Source organism: Balaenoptera physalus (assembly GCF_965194825.1).
Source record: "Balaenoptera physalus genome assembly, chromosome: 12".
Taxonomy (NCBI): Eukaryota; Metazoa; Chordata; class Mammalia; order Artiodactyla; family Balaenopteridae; genus Balaenoptera; species Balaenoptera physalus.
In genome coordinates this window covers 40169183-40184907 of record NC_138897.1, presented here as the reverse complement: position 1 = coordinate 40184907, position 15725 = coordinate 40169183, and the positions used below count along the sequence as shown (strand labels likewise).

The window sequence follows — 15725 nt, the reverse complement described above, 5'->3', positions numbered from 1 at the left end:
TATATTTCCACAGAACATACCACATTGTAGCTTTCTACCTACAAATCTTCCAAATAAGTGCATGAATGGAGAAACATTTGGATCAATTATGAGAGAGAAAAAAACATAATTATAAACAGCTGAATGTGATTTTGTACAGTAGTTTTTCATTAATTTTGTTAATTATCTTTTATCAAATGTATTTATTGAGCACTGTTATTTGGCAGACATTGTTCTAGCTGGGCATTCTGGGTAAAAGTGAAATAGACACGGGGCTTGCCCCTCAAGGACATCACAAATAGGAAAGGGAGATGGATACATAAGTAATTGTAATTGTAAAGCAATGTATTAAGACATTTAATGGAAGAGAGTTCAGGAGAAAGTGACAGCACACACACACACACACACACACACACACACAAAATGTAATTATACCAAATGGAGATTTGGAGGATTTACGGGAGATATTTCAGACGACTTCATAGGGTCTGAATAATAACAACTGACACTATAAAGAGCAAATTAGGATATGTACAAATGTTTCACCCTCTCAACAACCGCAACAGTTACTATTATTCTTATTTTACAGATGAAGAAACTGAGGTGCTGATATTAAGTACTTTGCACAATGCCGTTTGGATAAATGGTGGTATCAGGATGTAGGTAAAGAAAATTTAAACCCAGAGCCTACATCCTCAGTCATAATGATCTGGGTCTTGAAAAATGGACAGGCAGTACATCTGCTCCACATGTCTGGTTTGTGTGAGGGTGTGAATGTGAGGTTAGAATGGTTTATCAGTCTAGGTTCTTCGTTGCTTTACTCAGGTTGAGGAAAGTTGAAACTTGCTACCTCATGCAGCAAGAGAGAAACTACCAGAAAGATATTAGGATTTATCAGAGTATGTATCCAAGCAGGTTTTGAATATCCAAACCTTAGGAAAGGAAGAACTATGTTGGATTAATGGGTTTTAGTAGTTTGGGATAATAGGACTTTTGGTATCTTTTAATTCTTGAATCATGTGTAAATTCCTGGATCAACAAATTGTGGTCAACGGCAGGCTCATATTGTACCAAGGCCACTGCTTGCATAATCATATGGCATACCATTTACATTATAAACTATACACAGGCAATGTGGGAGATGTCACCTGGAGTTGTACCATATTTATACTCACATGGCAGTTCCAATGGTGGTCATGTGACTGGTGGAGTAGGATGTGACTGGTCGAGTGGGATGTGACAGTTTCTAAAAGAAAGGGAAGATTTGAACATTTGAACAGAAACAAAGCAAAACAATAAAATAGATATATGCTGCAGGAATTTGGGGCTTTGGGGCAGAGACAAAATTTAGCGTTCTCATATATAAACGAGCCTCAGGTATTTTCAGCATCTAAAGTCAGGCCATCTTTTTCTTCTTAGTCCCTGCTTGCATCCTATGTACTTTAGCATTTCTGACAAACAAGGCTTCATTTTTTGTGATTTTTGTGTTTTTAAAAGTACAAAATTATTTTAGACTGATTTCACCTGGATTAAAAAACAGTACATTTCCCCCCTGACTCAACACATTACTTAGAATTTTACTGACTACTGACCTTCACATTCTCAGTAATTTTGCATCGTGGTGCAATGGGGTACATAACTAATAAACTGAGTAGCCCATGATTTGAGTCAGTTGGGGGAAGATTCAAGATCAGAGCACTGTATCCAAAGGCAAGTCTAGAAAAAGGCTGTTCACTCACACTAGTGGTGTCAATATTTCTTAGCTGCTTTACCTTCTTTGTCTTTGTGGAAAAAGGAAGAAAACACAGAGAAAATAAAATAGTAGTATAATACTACCATGTATTTATTAAACACTAACGCCTGTACGTGAATTATTTTACTTAATTCTCCCACTGCAGGCAGGTTTTCTTTTCCTTATTTTATAAATGTGAAAACAAACTGAGGGTGATTAAGTAATATGCTTACAGTTACACTGCTAGAAAATGGTGCAAACAGAACTAAATTCATATCTGTGTTTGCGCCTTCCATGTTAGGTCTACCTGAAAAGACATAAGGTCATTGACCAGATTATGTGGCTGCAGCCACAGAAGCAGTAGAGCACTCCAGGTTTATTCACATATGTAGTACATTCACAAAACCCAAATCAACCAGCACAATCATCTTTTAAACTTAACATTTTCTTCACTTCAATGGTATATTGTAATATTGATATCCAAGCAATTCCAACTTAGTAGAGAAATTGAGGTTATTTGGTAAGCTCAGTTACAAATACTACATTGCTTTTTTAAAGTGGTAGAGTTACGATTTACTAAATTACATAATTTCTGCCATTGGCAGCTTTTATCCAGCAGATCTGTTGTTATTTTCCTTAATCTCTTTCTCCTTCAATGGGGGCCATATTCCTCATCTTAGTGCTGGGTATAACTAGAGTTAATAACAGCTCACTTGAAGAGTGACTTCTTCAATCAATAATACTTAACTAGACTTGAAAACAGAGAGGCACTATAAACATGTAGTAGAACAAATCCCATCAAAGGAGTTAGGAAGTTCTACCCATGTGTTGATTTATTGATGACTTATAAGGTTAATGCAAATAATGTGCAAATAATGCAACCACTCAGGTCTTCTAAAAAAAATTATATATCAAGTACATATCAATTATAATACATGTTCTAATCTGTAAAAGAAGGAGCAAAGGCATGAATGAGTAAATATGTGTGAAATTGCTTTAGATAAATGCAAAACACACTGTTATACATTGCTGTTCTTTACCTTGACAGACATTTTAAAAGAATCCACTAATTCTTCACATTTTTAAAGTAGAAAAATCTGGAAAGAAGAGGGTAAAAATAGAAGACATATCTTTCAAGAGGCTGGTAGAGGAATTAGAGTCCAGAGAGGGTCCTAGGGGCCAAACAGCCAAATGGGATTTGTGCTGACTCAGGCTGGCTGGCAGGCGGCTTTTCAAGACAACAAAAATAAAACTTCAAGAACCCACTAACTTCAGCTAATAATATCTAGGATTATATACCCCAAAATGAGAAGATCTTCTATACTCAGCTGCCTATTGGTCTTTGTCAGATTTTTGCACACTAGATGATATTTGGCAAAATCCTCCCTGACTTTCTCCCTTCAGTGTACCTCTCAAGAATGTGAAGCTATATTGAAAAATGTACAGTCTAAAGAATCAGAGGTCAGAGGCAAGAAGCTCTTCTGGCCTGTTAATAGAGCTTGGAACAGAATGACTCGCTAGTCCTTTGAGATTTTGTTTTATGTAAATGTTCCCACCTCCTGGAGAGTCCTCCCTTATGACTTTGTTAGAAAGGCCATATATTTCCAGATTTCATTTAGGGAAAGCATTCGTTCATTCAGGGAAAGAGAAAAACTAATTCCCTGGGAGCACTGACATTGATGAGAAATAAAGCCAGAGCCCAACAATGGTGCGAGACCAGGAAAGTGTCAGCATTGTAGAATGAAAGTCACAAGATGTTTCAACTTCACACAAAGGAAAGGGTGGGACCTTGTGAGAAAGTAAAACCACCCACTGGAAAGTTCTCTTTAAGTGTGTATTTTGGGGACAGAGGAAGTGAGGGCAGGTTGTCTCCAGAAAGGTACCCCTTAAGGTCTTCAGAGCCAAACTTTTTGTCCAGCCATTTTGTTGAGGAGTGTTAAGTTGGTCTGAAACAGCGTTAACTGACTGGAAAACTATTTGACCTTCATTGGATTGTCAGCCATTCTTTTGCTTGAGTGGCTGAATGAAGAGTATGTCATTCTGTCATAGCAAAAATCTGGAGAAGGGGAAAAAAATTAAATCGATCCTCTCCATCTAAGAAAGGCTTAGTTTCATTGGCATCTAACTGACACAAACACTCTTCACTGGGTTTCTCTTTACTGATAGTAATTAAATATTCCTGTCTTCAACTTCACAGTCAAATGCACTGGCTGATGAGTAGTACAATACTCTCCACTCTTAGGATAGAACTGGAATTATGCTTATTTTAAATTCCTCTGAACAGACATGTCTGCCTGGGTTCTCTCTTTCCCTTTATAAAATCTGTCCCATTCACCAAATACAAGAAACTATTACAATAAAAAATAATAAAATCTGTAGTGTGCAATACATCGACATTTGTAGTCTTGTTGTGGCTGTTAATTAGAGCTTATTCATATAAAAATCTGGATTGCAGAATCCAGAAAAATTAAAGCAATTGATGAACGTACAGGTTTTCAGTTATTTATTAAAACATTGAAAAATGAATAAAAAAGGAACAAAAGTGAGGTGACAGTAAGGCAAGCAAGACATCTGGGTGACATGACTTATCATCATTTTGCCGCAAAGTGTTCCAACTGTGAGACCTTGATTGCCTTACATTTTTTTCTTTGTTTGCCTGCTTGCTTGTCTTTGTAACCACTGCCTCCCTGAAGTTAGATGAAAGTGAAATTGTAACGTGAGTGACCACAGTTTTGGGAAAATAGATGATGGTAAAATTTGGAGTCCTCTCTCCTTTAAGAAAAGAGTGAATAGCAATTGTCCTGGGTGGCTTTCAATAACTAGTAAGATTAACCCTAGGAAAACCTCTTGTAGTTGGGACATTGATTGTTCTTCCTTATCTGGGGCAGAGTCTATATGAGGAGCCTCAGCCCCATCTTTAAAAGGGAAGGGGATGAGGTGAAGGTCAGAAGTTATGCAGTCTCATTTTCTTCTTTAGAATTCCTGTGCTTGGGACAGTTCTCTATACAATCTAGTTGGGAATTGGGGGCATCACCTAGAGACTTTAGACCCTAAAAATGCTTTATTTAGAGAGTTATATACTTTAGAGAGTTTTGCTTTGTATTTCTTGCTTCAACTTACCTGAAAATTACCTTAGGACTCCTTTTCGCTCTGCTACGATTGATCAGACCACAATCTTCCAACTTTATTCAAGAAACCAAAGGTCTGAAACTAAGCAACAGGAAATGAAGGAAAATCCAACAGATACTAGATGCTTGATAAATGGAAATAAGTTTATCAAGGTCTCAAAATGAGACTTTTCTTTTCCCTTTTTTCCTTTTGTTTTCCTGATTTATATAATTTTATGAATTCTTTCATTTTTATAGAAAGCATGTGAATTAGATTCTTGGAACGGCCAAGTGTTTCTTTTGGATCATCTTTCTTGTCGATACACACACACACAAAAAAAAAAGTTTATACTGAATCTATCAGCATTTTGAGCTCTTATTTAACTTTAGTAATTAGAGCAATGTAAATCAATATAAGAATGCATGATGAAAACCATTGAGTTCAGAAGATTTGAGATTTGAGCTGAGCTGGAAAGAAATTTGTGTGAGTAAAAAAGGAATGGGAGGCTGTGTGTGCAGTGCTTTTCTCTAACTTAGGTAGCCACATACCTAAGTTATCTTGATATGACCTTATTTTCTACCTTCTGTTCTCATAAATAGATTTGCATTTATTAGGTTGTTTTGTCTACAGCTTATGCTAGACACATTGTATCTTATCTTTGATCTTCATCACAACCCTGAAAGTCAATATTCATCAACCTAGTGTATAAAACATGTGACACACCTTGGAACTGATCTATCTTGCTTTAAAGTCAGTACTGTTCCAGTGCACCATACTGCTTCTATGTGATTGATGATATGGCAATGGAAGTAAACATGGTTGTTTAAAGAATGCTAAAGACTCTACGATGACTTGATTAAGCATATGCATTGGGGAGTAGATGAGTTAAGTTTGAAGATATTGTTTTGGATCAGTTAAGGGTGGTCCTCAAATACCAGAGGTGAAGACCATACTGTATTCTGGAAGCTACAGAGAGCCATTAAAGAAGAGGCAGAGGATGAATGCTACTGACATCATAAAATACAAGACTTCATTGATTAATTTTAATGCCAGAGGCAGGATTTGAACCCAAGTTCCTGTCATTCCTGGACACTCACTGAACAATGATAGGTTAAGTACTGGCTATTTGCAACAGATATCAATCAGGCATCTGCTATCCAAAGCAAATATATATTGAATACATGCTATAAAAAGAACCAATTTTGGTGCTCTTTAGATACCAAGGAGTTTACAAATAATGCCTCCCTTTGAAAATACTTAAAATCTTCCTACAGGATTAGACTTAATCATTTGGAAGCTTTATTAATAAAAAAAAAGAGCAATAGCAGTTCACTAGTAAAAAAAAAAATTAAGGAAATACATGAGTATATAGCAAGTAATGACCCAGATAATATTGAGTAATTTAATCCTTATAACAAACCAAATTTAAAGGCAAGTGACACCTGTTAGGAATGTCAGAATGTTAAACATATAAGCTGTGCAGGTGTATTTGTGAAATGAGTGCTTAGATTATTTCTTACCAACATATTACAATTGCACAAAAACAAATCTGAAAAATTATACATCTGCTTGGTGAGCTCCAAGTAAAGAGAATGTTATTTATTTATTTATTTTTTTAGGCATTGACTGTAACCTTCAGATCACAAAGAAAATGATTCACAGAAGTGAAAGAGATGACCTAGTTCTACCCTGTGACTTGGTAATCACACCCTATATCAAGAGCAAACATACTCAATGAAGCTAACTCTGTGGCCTCTTCTAAGAAGGCTCTTTACAATTATCATGCCTCCCAATCTCCACATTTTTTTGAGACCCATAATTTTTCATTTGTTGAGAGACCCTCCTACTGATATTTGGGCCTATTAGGTAGCCATAAATGGACTTTAAGTAGTGCTAATTTCTGCCTCTGGTTTTCCCCTCAGGTTCAGTGTAACCAGTTTGATTGACAGCACCCCTTCCTGGGTCTTAGGTGTAGCTATTACGTGTGCCCATGTAAGCCAGCTTGTCCTCCATCCAGGCAAGAAGGTCATCCTTTTTCTCATAGTAGAGCAATCACTTTACCAAAGAAAGCACATTATCAATGAATAGATCACTCCTGGCCAACTACTCCATATAAAAAAAAAAAGCAGGTTATTCAGCCCATGTCTTATCTCAAATCTAGGTCTAGCTCTACATATTGGATGAGAATGTGGCTGTGTATTATCAGGGGCATTTAAAACATGCCCACATCCCTAATTGATCTCCAAAAGTGTAACTCCCTGCAGTTAGAAGTTTCTGCATCAGTCAGCCCTGCCTAAGACAAACATTCAAATGCAAATGTTCTCCCTGTAGGTTGACTTCCATGTATATCAGCAACCTCAATTTTTGGTTGACATAAAATCTATGGTTAGATTTATCCTATAAATTAGATAAATTTTAACAAAGTTGGAGGATTATGAAAGATGCAGCTGGGATGAAAATAGCTGATTTGAGAGATCTACAATGGGAATCAAGAGAGGTTCACAAGACAATTCTATGGGTATTTGGGAAGGGAGGCAATTTTAAAAGGAAGTGTTTAGGACTTGTAATGACCCAATTTATTATTTTCCACAATCTAGCCAATGGCCTGCCTACACAATTTACCTAAGAGATCTGAGATTTTACAGCATTTAGAGACAGTTGAGTTACTGAGTCCCTTCCATTTATCTGTCCTTCTAAAGGTTAAGAACATTCTATTATTTCTCAATTTTAGATATTCTTCCACCATTAACACCATTAACAAGACATATCAGGTCCGTTTAATGCAGATGGAATTCACTGAGGACCATTGACTCTGGTATGGATGAATGTTGGTTAAAGTATTCAGACCTAAGTCTGCCTTTTTATTTTAATTCATTATGTAAATCCTGAAACACTTCTTCAGATATATTCAAACTCTTCTTTATGTTGTAATCTATATGATAATGCCATGAAAATCTCATCAAACATTTTACCCTGCTCCTTTCTTTGATGATTTACAAACTGATGGTACCTGCTCTGCCAAAGGACACTTCTCAGCTATCATCAAAATACAGCCACATTCAAGGTGCTTGAATTATACATCTCTATTACCTGTCAGTCAACAAGAAGTGTGATCATATTTGTTTACACTGGTAAAAGTATGTAAAAGCAAAGAGGTTAGTGTAATCATTTAATTCACCAGTAATTTATTGGACTAACTTTTGCATAACAGTCACCTAAAGAATACATTTTATTGTTAATGGAAGGGAGAGAGGCTTAAGGATAGTTACCATTTACTTTGTTCCAAGCACTTTAGAAAAAATATTTTATTTTCCCAGTTCCCAGTTCTTTTCTTTTATTTTTTTTAAGGTGAGGAAACTGGGGCTTAGTGACATTAGGTAACTTTCACTAAAGCCACATGGTTACATAGTGTTAGAACTGGGATTCAAACCAGATCTGTGACCCTGAAGCCAGCACTTGGCACTGGGCTATAGCACCCTCCTCTAAATAGCTCTCTTAACCACTGCAGTAGTTCAAACTCTCTAAACAGACTTGAGAGTGATCTCTGAAATGCTGAACATACAGAAGTGTTGAGTGGTCTGCTGAAGCCTCATCCTTTCAATCTTTGTTTTTCACGTGAACTATATCCAACAGAAGCACCTTAGGTAGACCCAAACCACCTCAGTTTCCAATCCATTGTCAAGAAAGAGGAACTGGTGAGCAAACTCAGTCACAAGGTGAGGCTTAATAACTTCTTCCTACCTATCGGTGTAGCTTCTTTGGAGGAATTTACAGCTATCTTCTTTTCTCCTCTATTCCTCAGCTAAACTAACACCCATAGTATGTCTGCCTTGAATCCCATTTTATCACTCCCCCAATTCACTCTTCCTCTCCTGTTGAGGACACTCCAGGAACTTTAGCCTTTATAGCTAGGATAAATATTTCTGTCCAGCTAGTACCAGCCCCTCCAAATAGAGCAGGGCTTATCACACAGTTCATTAGAATCATCAGGGAAAATTGCTTCCTCCTGCTCTGCTGCCCATCCCTAACCATTCACATTCTGATTGGTAGGCCTGGATTGGGTTGCAGTTTTCCTATGACATCTCAAAATTTGAGAACCAAGTACTAAGAGATTACAGTTCTCATGCCTCTAGCTGTGGAGTGTGATCATGTCATGAATGGAAGAACTCTACTAACCTTGACATGTTTACGCCTGATTACATTACTCATGAAGTGAAAAAATTCACTTTACAAAACCATCTTTCTTGTCATTAGAGTCCATCAGTCTTGTTCATCGGTATAATTTGAAAGCTACTTATGGAGCATGATGTATAGTAAGTGCTCAATAAATATTTGATTAATCTGAATCAATGTTGGGAGACTGAAAGGATGAAAGAATGGATGAGTGGCATGCCTGTTGACTAGACTACCCTGTTCTTTTCTCCCCACTGCATACACCTGGTCCCCAAGATAATAACTTTAAATGGCTCCTTAGAATTAAGGCATTGTTACAACACATCAAACTCGTCTATTTTACAGGACCCCTGGACAAAATATTTATTTGTTTTATTTTTTATTTTTTTTAGCATCTTTATTGGAGTATAATTGTTTTACAATGGTGTGTTAGTTTCTGCTATATAAGAAAGTGAATCAGCTTTACATATACATATATCCCAAAATCTCCTCCCTCTTGTGTGTCGCTCCCACCCTACTTATCCCACTCCTCTAGGTGGACAAAAAACACCGAGCTGATCTCCCTATGCTATGCGGCTGCTTCCCAGTAGCCATCTATTTTACATTTGGTAGTGTATATATGTCTATGCCACTCTCTCACTTCGTCCCAGCTTACCCTTCAACCTCCCCGTGTCATCAAGTCCATTCACTACGTCTGCATCTATACTCGTGTCCTGCCCCTAGGTTCCTCAGAACCATTTTGTTTTTTGTTTTTGGTTCCATATATATGTGTTAGCATACGGTGTTTGTTTTTCTCTTTCTGACTTACTTCATGCTATGTGACAGTCTCTAGGTCCAACCACCTCACTACAAATAACTCAATTTCGTTTCTTTTTATGGCTGAGTAATATTCCATTGTATATATGTGCCACATCTCCTTTAACCATTCATCTGTCAATAGACACTTAGGTTGCTTCTATGTTCTGGCTATTGTAAACAGAGCTGCAATGAACATTGTTGTACATGACTCTTTTTGAATGATCATTTTCTCAGTGTATATACCCAGCAGTGAGATTGCTGGGTCATAGGGTAGCTCTATTTTTAGTTTTTCAAGGAACCTCCATACTGTTCTCCATAATGGCTGTATCAATTTATATTCCCACCAACAGTGCAAGAGGGTGCCCTGTTCTCCACACCCTCTCCAGCATTTATTGTTTGTAGACTTTTTGATGATGGCCATTCTGACTGGTGTGAGGTGATACACCTCACTGTAGTTTTGATTTGCATTTCTCTAATGATTAGTGATGTTGAGCATCGTTTCATGTGTTTGTTGGCAATCTGTATATCTTTTTGGAGAAATGTCTATTTGGTCTTCTGTCCATTTTTCAATTGGGTTGTTGGTTTTTTTGACATTGAGCTGCATGAGCTGCTTGTATTTTTTGGAGGTTAATCCTTTGTCAGTTGCTTCGTTTGCAAATATTTTCTCCCATTCTTCGTGTTGTCTTTTCATCTCGTTATGGTTTTCTTTGCGGTGCAAAAGATTTTAAGTTTCATTAGGTCCCATTTGTTTATTTTTTTTTATTTCCATTTCTCTAGGAGGTGGGTCAAAAAGGATTTATGTCATATGCTGTGATTTATGTCATAGAGTGTTCTGTCTATGTTTTCCTCTAAGAGTTTTATAGTGTCTGGCCTTACATTTAGGTCTTTAATCCGTTTTGAGTTTTTTTTTTTTTTTTTTTTTTGAACCGTGTTAGGGTGTGTTCTAATTTCATTCTTTCACATGTAGCCATCCAGTTTTCCCAGCACCAAATATTGAAGAGGCTGTCTTTTCTCCATTGTATATTCTTGCCTCCTTTATCAAAGATAAGGTGACCATAAGTGTGTGGGTTTATCTCTGGATTTTCTATCCTGTTCCATTGATCTACATTACTGTTTTGGGGCCAGTACCATACTGTCTTGATTACTGTAGCTTTGTAGTATAGTCTGAAGTCCAGGAGCCTGATTCCTCTAGCTCCATTTTTCTTTCTTAAGATTGCTTTGGCTATTCAGGGTCTTTTGTGCTTCCATACAAATTGTGAAACGTTTTGTTCTAGTTCTGTGAAAAATGCCATTGGTAGTTTGATATGGATTACCCTGAATCTGTAGATTGCTTTGGGTAGTAGAGTCATTTTCACAATGTTGAATCTTTCAATCCAAACACATGGTATATCTCTCCATCTCTTTGTATTATCTTTAATTTCATTCATCAGTGTCAAATTGTTTTCTGTATACAGATCTTTTGTCTCCTTAGGTAGGTTTATTCCAAGGTGTTTTATTCTTTTTTTTTGCAGTGGTAAATGGGAGTGTCTCATTAATTTCACTTTCAGATTTTTCATCATTAGTGTATAGGAATGCAAGAGATTTCTGTGCATTAATTGTGAATCCTGCTACTTAACCAAATTCATTGATTAGCTCTAGTAGTTTTCTGGTAGCATCTTTAGGATTCTCTCTGTATAGTATTATGTCATCTGCAAACTGTGACAGTTTTACTTCTATTCTGATTTGGATTCATTTTATTTCTTTTACTTCTCTGATTGCTGTGGCTAAAACTTCCAAAATTATGTTGAATAATATTGGTGAGAATGGGCAAGCTTGTACTGTTCCTCATATTAGTGGATATGGTTTCAGTTTTTCACCATTGAGAACAATGTTGGCTGTGGGTTTGTCATATATGGTCTTTATTATGTTGAAGTAAGTTCCCGCTAGGCCTACTTTCTGAAGAATTTTATCATAAATGGGTGTTGAATTCTGTCAAAAGCTTTTATTGCATCTATTAGGATTATCATATGGTTTTTATCCTTCAAATTTTTAATATGGTGTATCACATTGATTGCTTTGCATATACTGAAGAATCCTTGCATTATTGAGATAAACCCCACTTGACCATGGTGTATGACCCTTTTAATGTGCTGTTGGATTCTGTTTTCTAGTATTTTGTTGAGGATTTTTGCATCTATGTCCATTAGTGATATTGGCCGGTAGTTTTCTTTTTTTGTAACATCTTTTCGTGGTTTTGGTATCAGGGTGATGGTGCCCTCATAGAATGAGTTTGGGAGTGTTCCTCCCTCTGCTATATTTTGGAAGAGTTTAGAAAGTTAGGTGTTAGCTCTTCTCTAAATGTTTGATAGAATTCACCTGTGAAGCCATCTGGTCCTTGGCTTTTGTTTGTTGGAAGATTTTGAATCACAGTTTCAATTTCAGTGCTTGTGATTGGCCTGTTTATATTTTCTATTTCTCCCAGGTTCAGTTTCGGGAGGTTGTCCTTTTCTAAGAATCTGTGCATTTCTTCCACGTTGTCCATTTTATTGACCTATAGTTGCTTGTCGTAATCTCTCAAGATCCTTTGTATTTCTGCAGTGTCAGTTTTTACTTCTCCTTTTTCATTTTTAATTCTGTTGTATTGAGTCTTCTCCCTTTGTTTCTTGATGAGTCAGGCTAGGGGTTTATCAATTTTGTTTACCTTCTCAAAGAACCATCTTTTAGTTTTATTGATCTTTGCTTCTGTTTCCTTCATTTCTTTTTCATTTATTTATGATCTGATCTTCATGATTTGTGTCCTTCTGCTACCTTTGGGGGTTTTTTTGTTGTTGTTCTTTCTCTAATTGCTTTAGGTGTAAAATTTGGTTGTTTATTTGAGATTTTTCTTTTTTCTTGAAGTAGGATTGTATTGCTATAAACTTCCCTCTTAGAACTGCTTTTGCTGCATCTCATAGGTTTTGGGCTGTCGTGTTTTCATCATCGTTTGTTTCTAGGTATTTTTTGATTTCCTCTTTGATTTCTTCAGTGATCTCTTGGTTATTTAGTAGTGTACTGTTTAGCCTCCATGTGTTTATTTTTTACAATGTTTTTCCTGTAATTCATATCTAGTCTCATAACGTTGCGGTTGGAAAATATACTTGATACAATTCTAATTTTCTTAAATTTATCAAGGCAGATATGTGACTGAAGATATGATCTATCCTGGAGAATGTTCCATGAGCACTTGAGAAGAAAGTGTATTCTGTTGTTTTTGGATAGAATGTCCCATAAATATCAATTAACTCCATCTTGTGAATATATCATTTAAAGCTTGTGTTTCTGTATTTATTTTCATTTTGGATGATCTGTCCATTGGTGAAAGTGGGGTGTTAAAATCCCCTACTATGATTGTGGTACTGTCGATTTCCCCTTTTATGGCTGTTAGCATTTGCCTTATGTATTGAGGTGTTCTTATGTTGAGTGCATAAATATTTACAATTGTTATATCTTTTTCTTGGATTAGTCCCTTGATCATTATGTAGTGTCCTACTTTGTCGCTTGTAATAGTCTTTATTTTAAAGTCCATTTTGTCTGATATGAGAATTGCTACTCCAGCTTTCTTTTGATTTCCATTTGGATGGAATATCTTTTTCCATCCCCTCCCTTTCAGTCTGTATGTGTCCCTAAGTCTGAAGTGGGTCTCTTGTAGACAGCATATATATGGGTCTTGTTTTTGTATCCATTCAGCCAGTCTATGTCTTTTGTTGGGAGCCATTAATCCATTTACATTTAAGGTATTTATTGATATGTATGTTTCTATTTCCATTTTCTTAATTGTTTTTTGTTTGTTTTTTGTAGGTTGTTTTCTTCTCTTGTGTTTCCTGCCTAGAGAAGTTCCTTTAGCATTTGTTGTAAAGCTGGTTTGGTGCTGCTGAATTCTCTTAGCTTTTGCTTGTCTATAAAGGTTTTAATTTCTCCATCAAGTCTGAATGAGATCCTTGCTGGGTAGAGTAATTTTGGTTGTAGGTTTTTCCCTTTCATCACTAAATATGACCTACCACTCCCTTCTGGCTTACAAAGCTTCCTCTGAAATATCAGCTTTTAACTTTATGGAGGATTCCCTTATATTTTATTTGTTGCCTTTCCCTTGTTGCTTTTAATATTTTTTTCTTTGTATTTAATTTTTGATAGTTTGATTATTTTGAGTGGCGGCTTGTTTCTCCTTGGCTTTATCCTGTATGGGACTCTCTGCGCTTCCTGGACTTTATTAACTATTTCCTTTCTGATATTAGGGAAGTTTTCAACTACAATCTCTTTAAATATTTCTCAGTCCCTTTCTTTTTCTCTTCTTCTTCTGGGACCCTTATAATTCGAATGTTGGTGCATTTAATGTTGTCCCAGTGGTCTCTGGGACTGTCCTCAATTCTTTTCATTCTTTTTTGTTTTTTCTGCTCTGTGGCAGTTATTTCCACTATTTTATCTCCAGGTCACTTTTCCGTTCTTCTGCCTCAGTTATTCTGCTATTGATTTCTTCTAGAGAATTTTCAATTTTATTTATTGTGTTGTTCATCACTGTTTGTTTGCTCTTTAGTTCTTCTAGGTCCTTGTTAAATGTTTCTTTTATTTTCTCCATTCTATTTCCAAGATTTTGGATCATCTTTACCATCATTACTCTGAATTCTTTTTCAGGTAGACTGCTTATTTCCTCTTCAGTTTTTTGGTCTAGTGGGTTTTTCGCTTACTCCTTCATCTGCTGTGTATTTCTTTGTCTTCTCATTTTGCTTAACTTACTGTGTTTGAGGTCTCCTTTTCACAGGCTGCAGGTTCGTAGATCCCTTTGTTTTTGGTGTCTGCCCCCAGTGGGTAAGGTTGTTTCAGTGGGTTTTGTAGGATTTCTGGTGGAGGGGACTGGTACCTGTGTTCTGGTGGATAATGCTGGATCTTGTCTTTCTGGTGGGCAGGACCACATCTGATGGTGTGTTTGGAGGTGTCTGTTAACTTATTATGATTTTAGGTGACCACTCTGCTAATGGGTGGGGATGTGTTCCTCTCTTGCTCATTGTTTGGCATAGGGTGTCCAGCACTGTAACTTGCTGGTCCTTGAGTTGAGCTGGGTCTTAGCATTGAGACAGAGATCTCGGGGAGATCTTTCACCATTTGATACTATGTGGGGCTGGGAGGTATCTGCTGGGCCAATGGCTGAACTCATCTCCTCCACCTCAGAGTCTCAGGACTGACACTCAGCTGGAGCACCAAGATCCTGTCAGCCACATGGCTTAGTGACACTCAAGCAGAGAGGGCAGCAGGCTGAGCTGACCATCCACAGAGCAAATCCAGGGGCACCGTTTGGCCAGGGAACTTGGCCTGCAAGTCAGCTTGAGTTAAGACCATGAACCTGGACAAAATATTTATAAATGATTCGAGACAACCTAGGTGAAGTATCAAATCCTTCTGTAGCTCATCTTTGTCTTCTGAGGAATTGAACTTATGTGTAACACAGTGATTTACCTAGGTGACAAACAATCAACGACACATTTTCCCATCCCAGTTCTAATTGTTTTGTTTTGTTTCCATTAGAAGTCCTAATCCCTATGGACCCAGTTCAATTTTGTTCAGTTTACAAAACCTGATGAGGTTTTAGGTAGAAGTGGTATGGCCACAGGCCCAAGTGTATATCCATATGAAACAGTATTAGTAAGAATATGACTGACTTTTATGATAGATTTCAAATTAAATTTTCAATTACTTAAAAGTTTTCTTAAAATGTGTACCATGTACCTAAATTTTTTTGACATTTATAAAGAAGGTTATTCTATGCCTGAACTCTTTGGTTATCAGGCTCCTGGAGAATATGATGCAGAGAACACTTACTGCAAGTAAAATGTTCTTTTATAGCATCTTTTAGTGTGCATTATAGCTCTAAAAGAAATGGAAGATTTCCAAATACATTACGTTCCCAAAATTATCACTCAACAGT

The 15725-nt window shown here is 36.8% G+C and overlaps 1 long non-coding RNA gene across 1 annotated transcript in view; it reads left to right on the top strand.

The window, feature by feature from the left end:
- The first annotated feature begins 399 nt into the window (after positions 1–399).
- LOC309639254 overlaps positions 400–15725 on the top strand; it is a 195262-nt gene continuing 179936 nt past the window's right edge. The window contains exon 1 of the long non-coding RNA XR_014251559.1: positions 400–12439. This is a non-coding gene — a long non-coding RNA (uncharacterized lncRNA). The remainder of the gene's footprint in view (positions 12440–15725) is intronic.